We start from the raw sequence: 10155 nt of genomic DNA, 5'->3' as shown, positions 1-10155 counted from the left end.
TGGCCAGGGTCTTGAGCTCGGGGGTGCTCATGCTGTCTCCTACCGGCGGAGGACTTGGAGAGCTATCGCGACGCCGCTCGTCTTCCCATGCTACTCGCCGGATTCTCCCTTTTCCTTCAACCTCTCGCCCCAGCGTCGCTTTAAAGTCATACTCGCGTGCCTCAACCTTCCTGATTGCTTCAGCTAGTGTTTTGGGTTCTGCCCCCAGGACTTCATACGCGATGTTTTGGTTCTTCAGCCCGCGCAGAAAGGCTTCTGCAGCATAGGCCTCCTGCAGTGTAACACCAACCTGCGGGTATGCCAGTGTGACAAGTCTCCTCACTTCCTCGCCAAACTCATAGAGGGTCATCTCTCTGGCCTGCTTAACCTCGCTGAGTTTACGGCGCGCAGTTCCCTCAGGCAGCTCTTTACCGTAGCGGCGGCGTAACTGGGTGATGAGCGCGTGGTAGTCATCTTTTATCGGAGCCGGCTGCGCGATGACAAAAGACATGGCGTTGTCCCTCAGTCGGAGATACAAGGCGTCCAAACAGGTCTCGTCGGTCCAGCCCCTCTTTCTCGCCATCCGTTCGAATGGTCCAACGAAACTATCCCAGTCGCCCTTACCATCAAAAGTGGCGAGGAGCTTGATGTCATTTTCGTGTCCTCGGTCGGGACCTTGTGAGCTTCGGTTGCCGCTCCGACTTTGAAGGTCTCCTGTCTGGCTCTGTTGACCTCTAGAGGAACCTGCCTGCCCTCCAACGCTGTCATCCAGCAGGTTTCGGCCGCCGTTGCTGTCCAGGGACATTTGGCCACCCTGCATCCCGTCGGGGGGTGGTACTGCAGTCGCTCCATTTTTTCCACCATGACCAATCGGAGTGCTGGTAAGTGGTGCGGGCTCACTGGGTCCATTTCCTGTATAGCGCAGGGCTGCTGGGGCCGCTTTGCTGCTCGGCCTGGCTGGCGTCTCCTCGTTGCGCAGGTCGCTCAAGTTAGCCACTGCGGCCATAGCTGCTGGCAACAGGTGATCAGCGCCGTCTCGCTGTCTGGCCCCTGGGTTCTCCCGGGCCGGGGTGAACTGCGAGAGTAGGCTCATGTCTTGCACCGTTCTGCTAGTTCGTTCTCCGAGCACAGCCCCTGCCGACCCCACACCACTATCGCTTTGAGGGCTACTAGGAGAAACCCCTTGCTTCACTACTTGAGCGATGGGCGACAAACCGGGAGGCTCACCTTGGATATCTGAACGATGACGAGCCCAATCGGTGCGCTGAATGGGAGGTGTGGGGGGACGAGATCGCTTAGCCACCGCTTCCGCTAGTCCATCGATACGCGCTGTGAGGGCCTCCATCTGCATCTCTATCTGGCGTTGCATCTTAACCTGGGTCTGGCGTTCCATGTTTTCCATCTGGCGTTGCATCTGAACCTGGGTCTGGTTCATGGTTTCCATCTGCGCCAGGAGGAGCTTCATCCAGGCGCGCTCTCCGGGGTCTTCTGTCCCCACACCAGCACCATCCAGACTCAACTCAGACTGTTCTTTTACATTTTCTTTGTCCTGTGACATTTTTATTTTTCCACTTCAAAAAGAAATTTCTTATTCACTTTTTTTGTTGGGGTTCTACTTCACGAAGAAGTACAAAATGGCTTCTTGCTAGCTGGGTTAGCTCACAGTGTGCAGGCTGAATTATGCCGCCATGTGACCGGGGCAGGATCCTCCGGTGTTGAGATTATGGCGAATCCCAACCTTTTATCCCACTTCTGACACCACTTGTCGCGGTTTTTCTGTAGCCCGGATAACTATGGATGGAGGCGGGGACTTTTAGGTGCGACAAACCGGGCTTCACCACCGTTAGCTAGATAGCTGCGCCAATGCTAGGGCTAGCCTGCTAGTTAGCTAGTTAGCCGTGTGCTAATGGGTTAGCAAGCTCACCTTGGGACCAGGGCTGGTGATGGAACAGGGCGGCTGAGCTCTAGGCGGGGCGGGAGATGGATGGCTGCTCTCCGGGGTGCGTGTCTCTCTCTCTCTCTGTACTCTGGCTCCGGTGTGACCGGGTGAATGTCTCTCTCAGTCTCTCTGGGGAAGCTCTCGGGGGTAGTCAGCTAGCTACAGGTACCGAGGCAGTCTGCTGCTAACACTACCACTGCTAGCCACCGTATCTACTGTCCAGCCCAGGATACGCTAGGTTTCCCTGCTCTATCCCACGCTAAGGTGACAGTCTACGATATGGTTACTAAACAGTTCTGGGGCTTTATCTCTCCCGCGGTGTCTAATATAGTTGCGTCTGTGACAGCGCGAGCTAACCTGTGATTGGTCCTCTAGCTGCACGAGCCCAGTGCAACATTCCAAGTACATCCCCAGGCATTTCCCACTACAATACCTTTTAAAACAAAACAAAAAAGCAAAAAAACAATTATTGTATTTGTTAGAGTTGGGTTGTGTTAGCTATGAAGAAAAAGACCAGGAATTTGTGTGTCAATGATGACATTTTAACACTTAATCGAAAATTCAAATGTGACAGAATTTCACTGTTGTGGGCTTGTCCCCAACCCAGACTTTTTAACCTCCCCTCTATACTCAAGTAAAAATGGTTAACTTCATTAAAGCTTTACTTGGCGTTTTCTCATAATAATTTAAAAAGACATATTTCAAATTCATATGGTTTTTATATATATATATATATACATATATATATATATATGTGCAATTTGCACATTTTGTATAGTTAAATATGGCTGTCCCTCATACATCAGTCATCACCGTCACGCCGAACGTTTTAGATTAATAACGTTTTTTCAAACGACATGGTTGCCATGGAAACGAGGGGTGCCAGAGGCGCATGCGCAGTCGTGGCAGAAGCGTGACTTTCTCATGTCCACAGATGTCAGCAATGTGAAGATGTATATGTCCTGATCTGACACTATGGTTATTAGGCGTCATTAGCAGACAAGGTACTAATTGAGTATTTTAGTTCAGAAATAAGAAATTTCACTTTATTCACGTGTATTCATTGTACATTGTATGCTAGCTAACAAGTTAGGTTAGCAAGTCTAAGACTTACTCAACTTTTTCTCCAAAAAGTGAAAATTGTCATTACCATCATATTTTGCTGTTACATCTTTGAAAACAGCATCATAATACCAAACTTATTTTGTAGGATGATCAAAGCTATGCCAAGATTTTTGCTCCAGACCACTTAAATACAGCTTTTGAAGAACCCCCCCCCAAAAAAACCCAGATTTTAAAGTTATTTATTTATTTTTTCAAAAAATGTCAAAAGCCAAAAGTGCCCCAAACTGAAGAATCGTCCAAATATATGGAAGTATACTCTATGCAATATTTAAATAAAGCTCGTCGCATAACTGTTGATAACCTTTCGGGGGAACTGTGCATACTGTGTATGCAAGACACGTTTTCAGCTATGCAAGACTTGGAAAACTTTAACTCTGTCAGTGATGGAATAGTCAGAGGTAGGATACCAGGGGGCGTAACAAGCTTGACTCAGTGATAAATGTGGCCAGGCTTGGTGTTGACTGGTGTATGGCAATACAGTTTACTTTCGTTATCTTAAATGTGTTTACACCTTATGAGTGCCATCAGAATGAGGATGAATATCTAAATATACTTACCTTCATAAATTCCTTTATTCAAGATAAAACCTCTTCTAGCGTATGCCATTGGGGACATGAATGATGTGACATGATGGATGTGATATCTCAGACAGCAGCTCATCATTTACCAATCACATGGCTCAGTTCTGTCAGGATAATAATTCGATATTGTCAAGTAATGTGCTTTAGCCTGCAGATAGTCATGCATACATTAGTGAGGCCTGGTACACAACATCATGGCTGGACCATTAGTACATATGATGCGCATGCTTTATTGGGGTGTATGAGCATTCTCTATGGGGCAGCAACGACTGATCATATACCTCTTGCTTTGACGATAATTGTTGAACATCTGCTTGTACAATCTAGAGATGGAAATAGAGTCAACACATGAAAACTGGACTGGTCAACCCCCACAAAGGAGGACATTTTAGCCTATTATGCTCATAAAGACAAATCCTTAAGTAATATTCATGCGCTTAGTGATGCAGCTATGTGTAGGGATGTTAAGTGTAAAGATGTGAAGCATAGGCGTGATCTCGGCTCCATGTATAATGATGAAGTTGGAGCAAGTATGTGTCATGCTGAAGCCCGTGAAGCCTTTAAATCATGGCCTATGGCAGGTCGACCCAGACAAGGGCCTGTGCTTGACTACAAGGAGCTCACTAATGCAAGATATAACTATGCCATTTGCTTCATTTGTAAAACTGAGCAAGCCATGAGGACTTATTCCATGGCTAAGATGCTGCTAAGTAACAATGCTATTGATTTTTGGAACGAGGCGAGCGTTCTTAACTACTGTAAAACATCCCTACCATGCACTGCAGGTGGAATCTGTGGAGCAGACAATATGGCTGAGTTATAGCGACAGCATCATAGTACCTTACTCATCTGGGTCCAAAATGATCTGTATAATGTGGACTATATTGAGAGTAATGACTCAATGGTGACTATGACACAAGAGGTGTAACAAGCTATAAATAAGCCGTCTGGTAAAAAAGCAAGTGGTCTAGAGCATGTTTCATATTTCTGCAACAGCTTAGATATGCCAGTCCCGAGGACAGCTCCTCCCTCTCCTTGCTATGTGTCATACTGGCTTTATGGTTCATGGCTTGTTACCAGACTCAATGTCGTCTGTTCTGTTAGTGCCAGTCATTGAGAACAAAGCCGTTAAAGTGTGCAGCCTAGATAACTACAGGCCCATAGCTTTAGCCAGCATACTGTCAAACGTCCGAGTTTGGAGACGGTGGCACTGATGAAAAGACAGGAGTTTAATATTCCATTTCAGAAATCAACATAAGAAATGCAAAATTAGGGCGTCCGGGTAACATAGCGGTCTATTCCGTGGACTACCAACATGGGGATCGCTGGTTCGAATCCCCGCGTTACCTCTGGCTTGGTCGGGTGTCCCTACCCACACCATTGGCCGTGTCTGCGGGTGGGAGGCCGGATGTGGGTATGTGTCCTGGTTGCTGCACTAGCGCCTCCTCCGGTCGGGTGGGGCGCCTGTTCGGGAGGGAGGGGGAACTGAAGGGAATAGCGTGATCCGCCCACGCGCAACCTGGTGAAACTCCTCACTGTCAGGTGAAAAGGAGCAGCTGGCGACTCCGCATGTATCGGAGGAGGCATGTGGTAGTCTGCAGCCCTCCCTGGATCAGCAGAGGGGGCTAATTGGCCACATGCAATTGGGGAGAAAAGGGGGACATGGTATCCAGAAAAAAACTGCAAAATTAAAATTGGATATGCAGTAGTGAACAGAAAAAGGGGAGAAAGAAGAAAGGAAGGGTGGATAGCCAGAAAGAGAGAGGGGGGGAGAGAGAGAGAGAGAGAGCTAAAATGGCCATTTTTCTGAAAATGTTACTAAATACGTAAAAATGCTAATACATTTGTCCAAATCACGGCCAATTTCCTCCGCCCGATGGACGAACTTGATGAACGCACGCGTGTTTTTGACAGTCATAAAAATCTTTTGGGTGGCTCTGAAATTACTGCAAATCCTCAAGTTAACTGGAGAATACGCAGATAACGACTGCTACTTTCTCCAGCGGGTTTATAAGCACTTTGTTATCCGTTACAATTTAGCGACCACACAGTCTTCGTGTGTGCCGACACGCAGGCCTTCTTCAGTCCAAAAGCCTGGTCCGGCCCGGCTGGATGACTCTAAAGGTCACTACACATGCACTACAGAGACACAAGATGGCGGCACTACGCTGGGAGTGAATCCTCCACGCAAAGCCACCCGGCAGCTGTAGACCCTACAGAGTAAACTGGACCCCGAGAGAACTTAGAGAAGTTCTCTAAAATAACTTAAAAACACGTTTTGGCAAATGTAATTATTCGACAGATCGCTTGTCCCCTAACGACGCCCATTCAAAGCCTCGTTTCATGGTCACAATGACTGCAACTGGATATCAGCCCCTGTGTTTCAGGGGTCAAAGGTCAAAAAGGGGGAGGGGGGTGGGGGGTACGGGTTGTAAAGTTTCCCCTGCAACAGTCAAAGGTCAAGACCGGGTCGAACCTGTGTTGTTTAGTCTAAAGGCTGAAACTACACAATAAGATCTGAACCCACACATGTATGTTATACTTTACATATATTTGGGTACAGCCCAATGCTCAAGGAGGTGCACATAGGTGGAGTGACTTTCCCGCTCCACCATCACACACACACACACACACACGCTATCATGCTTGCAGGGTGTTGGGTTACTGCTAAGCCTTTGGGTCAACCTGCCTTTTGAACGTTAACTATTGCCATTAGCCGCGACTGTGCTGACAGCTCAGCTGAAGCGACAGCTGGTGGGCGTGAGGTTGTGCCGAGTCTTTCAACGTGCCACAATACGCCGACTACGGCAAAACCCCGCTCAGGTCTTGTGTTTGAATCACTCTGCACCCACACGCGCAGCAAAAGTATGGCATGTGCCTGTTAGGCGCTACTATTCGTTTTACGCACATCCCAGACAGCATCCGGATGTGGGCCACTTCAGGCAGCGATGCGGCACTGACGGCCTTCTTCTGGCCCTGACAACATGGATGTGAGCCTGAAGTGGCCCACATGTATAACAGCAAATATGGCCCAAATATGCCAAATCACATGTGGGCCTTTTTTGGGCAAAGATGCGGTGCTCTGGGCAACATGTGATCTGGATGTGACCCTGAAGTGGCCCGTGTGGTAAATGGTGAATATGGCCCAAATATCACAAAACAAATGTGGCCCACCTCTGGCAAATATGTGGCACATGCGGCATTGCTATGGCTTGGTTCTGGTCCAGATCTGGCAAACAGGAGCGGACCGCCCATGTGCCATTATTCCACGCGGTATGTGGGCCGGATGAAAGTGTCGGGTGTGGGACGGGTCCGGGCCACAGCGGCTTTTCTAACTGGGAGATATATTTCATGCATCTACGTTTTACGGCTAACAGAGGCAAACAAAGACGGGTCGTCGTCCATCATGCAGGAGGATGAAGCGCAGACAAAACGCCTGCGAGGAGGAAGATCAAGAGCGGTTTGTCAGCGGTCACGTCAGGGCTCACGAAAGGAACGAGTTGAATGGATGTCAGAGCGCGTGACCCGATGAAAGGGAAGGCTCACTCTCTCCCCCCTTTTTCTTTCTTCTCTCCCCCCCCCCCTCCCCCCCATCTCTCTCCCTCACCCTCTCTCATTCCCCACCGTCTCTAAGGCGACCTGCGGGACAGCGTCCCAGCTGTGTGTGTCAGGAATGCATCGCCAGAGGAGGCTGACATTTGCCACCGAGTCATGTAAACACCAGGCCGAACGACAGGCGGATCATGTCCGCCCCTGTTGATCTTCACATCGGGTACGCACCATCCCCTCTTAACCTTCCGGGGCTCACCGATTCCATTTCCACCCCGATAAACAACCTCGTCATTCAAGGAGTGGTTGAAAGAGGTTCTCCTTAATTTCTTAAATTCTGATGGATCTGGCATCTCCTGGTGCAGCCATACCACAAATCCCATTCAAAATCCCATTCAAAATCCCATTCAAAGCCAACGTGATAATGAACACACAGAGAGCGGTCACATGCAGGGTGCCATTTTTCGACGGTTGTGGTTTTTGGTGTAACGCAGGCAAAATCATCCATCCAGTACCGTGCATATTTTGGAGAGAGAGACGACGGATCGACCAGGAAATATGGAGCAACGTATCGAGCCACATAAAACATTTAACTGAACCTAATTAAAGGTTTTTAGAAAGTTTCCTTTGGAACGCTCTACACCTCCGTGATGAAATTGTGGCGAGGCATAAATCAGGACGAGGGTACAAAAACCATTTCTAAAACTTTTAAGTGCTCCTCGGGGGCACGGTAGCCCCAATAATTGTGAAATGGAAGACGTTTGCCACCACCAGGACTCTTCCTGAGCAACTGTGCAAGAACGGCCTCGGTCGGGGAGGTAACCAAGAACCAGACAGTCGCTCTAAAAGAGCTTCGGAGGTCTTCTGCAGGGATGGGATAACCTGTCACAAGGACATCCATCTCAGCAGCTCTCCATCAAGAAAGTTGTTCCCTCAAGTGAAGGAGCTCGAGTATCTCGGGGTCTTGTTCACAGAGCGGGAGATTGACAGGCGGCTTGGTGCAGCATCAGCGGCTAAAACGAGTTTCCTCCATAGGGTGTCTGGACTCAGCCTTAGAGATAGGGGGAGGAGCTCAGACAACCGGAGGGAGCTCGGAGTTGAGCCGCTGCTCCTTCGCATCGACAGGAGCCAGTTGAGGTGGTTCGGGCAACTGATTAGGATGCCTCCTGGGCGCCTTCCTTTGGAGGTTTTCCCGGGCACGGCCAACTGGGAGGAGACCCCGGGGAAGACCCAGAACTCGCCGGAGGGACTACATGTCCAGTCTGGCCTGGGAACACCTTGGGATCCCCCAGGAGGAGCTGGAGGGCGTTGCTGGGGAGAGGGACGTCTGGAGTGCCCTACTTAGCTTGCTGCCACCCGCGACCCGACCCCGGGGAAGCGGCTGAAGATGAAAGGATGAATGAATTATTAAAGGTTGGAGGAAGTTTAGCTATGTACTTTAGTGCCAATCACTTGCTCATCAGCGTTCGAATTGCAAACCCCTTCTCCTTCTCCTTCCTCTTATCTTTTTGCGGCAGACTCCCACCCGCAGACACGGCCAGTTGTGTCTACGGGTGGGAAGCCGGATGTGGGTATGTGTCCGGGTAGCTGCACCAGCGCCTCCTCAGGTCGTTTGGGGGCGCTGTTCGGGGGGAGAGGGGGAACAACGTGATTCTCCCACGCGCTACGTCCCCCGGTGAAACTTCTCACTGTCAGGTGAAAAGAATGGGCTGATGACTCCACATGTATGGGAGGAGACATGTGGTAGTCTGCAGCCCTCCCCGGATCGGCAGAGGGGGCGGAGCAGAGACCGGGACAGCTCGGAAGAATTGGCCGGATGCAACTGTGGAGAAAAAAAAAGGGGGGGGAAATAAATAAATAAATAAATTACAGATCACATCTTTAAGTTGTAGAGCACTGCAACTCGGAGTGGGTAAAATGCAATTTCTGTGCTTTTTGCTGTAAATAGGTACGTTGGTAGGTTTGCCACATGATCCTACTGAAAGAAAGAAGACACATGTTTGACTGGATCCCAGTAGACCTTCTTGGCTCCTTGATCTTCCCCCATCTTCGATAGAGATCAGGGGTCAATTCGCACCTCAGATAGCATCCGGATGTGGGCCACTTCAGGCAATGATGCGGCACTGATGGTCTTCTTCTGGCCCTGACAACATGGATGTGAGCCTGAAGTGGCCCACATGTATAATAGCAAATATGGCCCAAATATGCCAAATCAGATTTGGGCCTTTTTTGGCAAAGAAGCGGCGCTCTGGGCAACATGTAATCTGGATGTGACCCTGAAGTGGCCCGCAGGATAAATGGTGAATATGGCCCAAATATCACAAAACAAATGTGGGCCACCTTTGGCAAATATGTGGCACATGCGGCATTGCTATGGCTTGGTTCTGGCCCAGATCTGGCAAACAGGAGTGGACCACCCAAGTGCCATCATTCCACGTGGTTTGTGGGCCGGATGACAGTGTCAGTTTGGGACAGGTCCGAGCCATAGCAATTTCGCTATCTGGGACAGGTCAATGGGAGAGAAAAAAAAAAAGGATATATATGTGTATATATATATATATATATATATAAAACCTACTCCTGTCATGACGCCTCAAAGTGCTGCGTTCAAAGCACATAAGCGTTCTGCAGATGCTCATAGAGGGCCTGTGGTTTGTACGCCTGTTATGAACGATGTCGATACAGAGCTATATATATATATATATATATATATATATATATATATATATATATATATATATATATATATATATATACACACACACACACACACATATATATACATGTATATATCATATATATCATCCTCACCGGCAAACACAAGTACAGCTACTTCATACAGGCCACAGACCAGGCGCATGTGAAAAGCACAACAAGGCTGACCCAGATTAGTGCAGTTCAGACAGATGATGAAGACCTTCGGACAAACGGATTTCTTGTTGTTTTTTAAAAAAAATATATTTTACAGCAGCTAAGTGCATG

Source organism: Lampris incognitus, chromosome 5, assembly GCF_029633865.1.
Source record: "Lampris incognitus isolate fLamInc1 chromosome 5, fLamInc1.hap2, whole genome shotgun sequence".
Lineage (NCBI taxonomy): Eukaryota > Metazoa > Chordata > Actinopteri > Lampriformes > Lampridae > Lampris > Lampris incognitus.
This window is presented reverse-complemented; position numbering follows the sequence as displayed.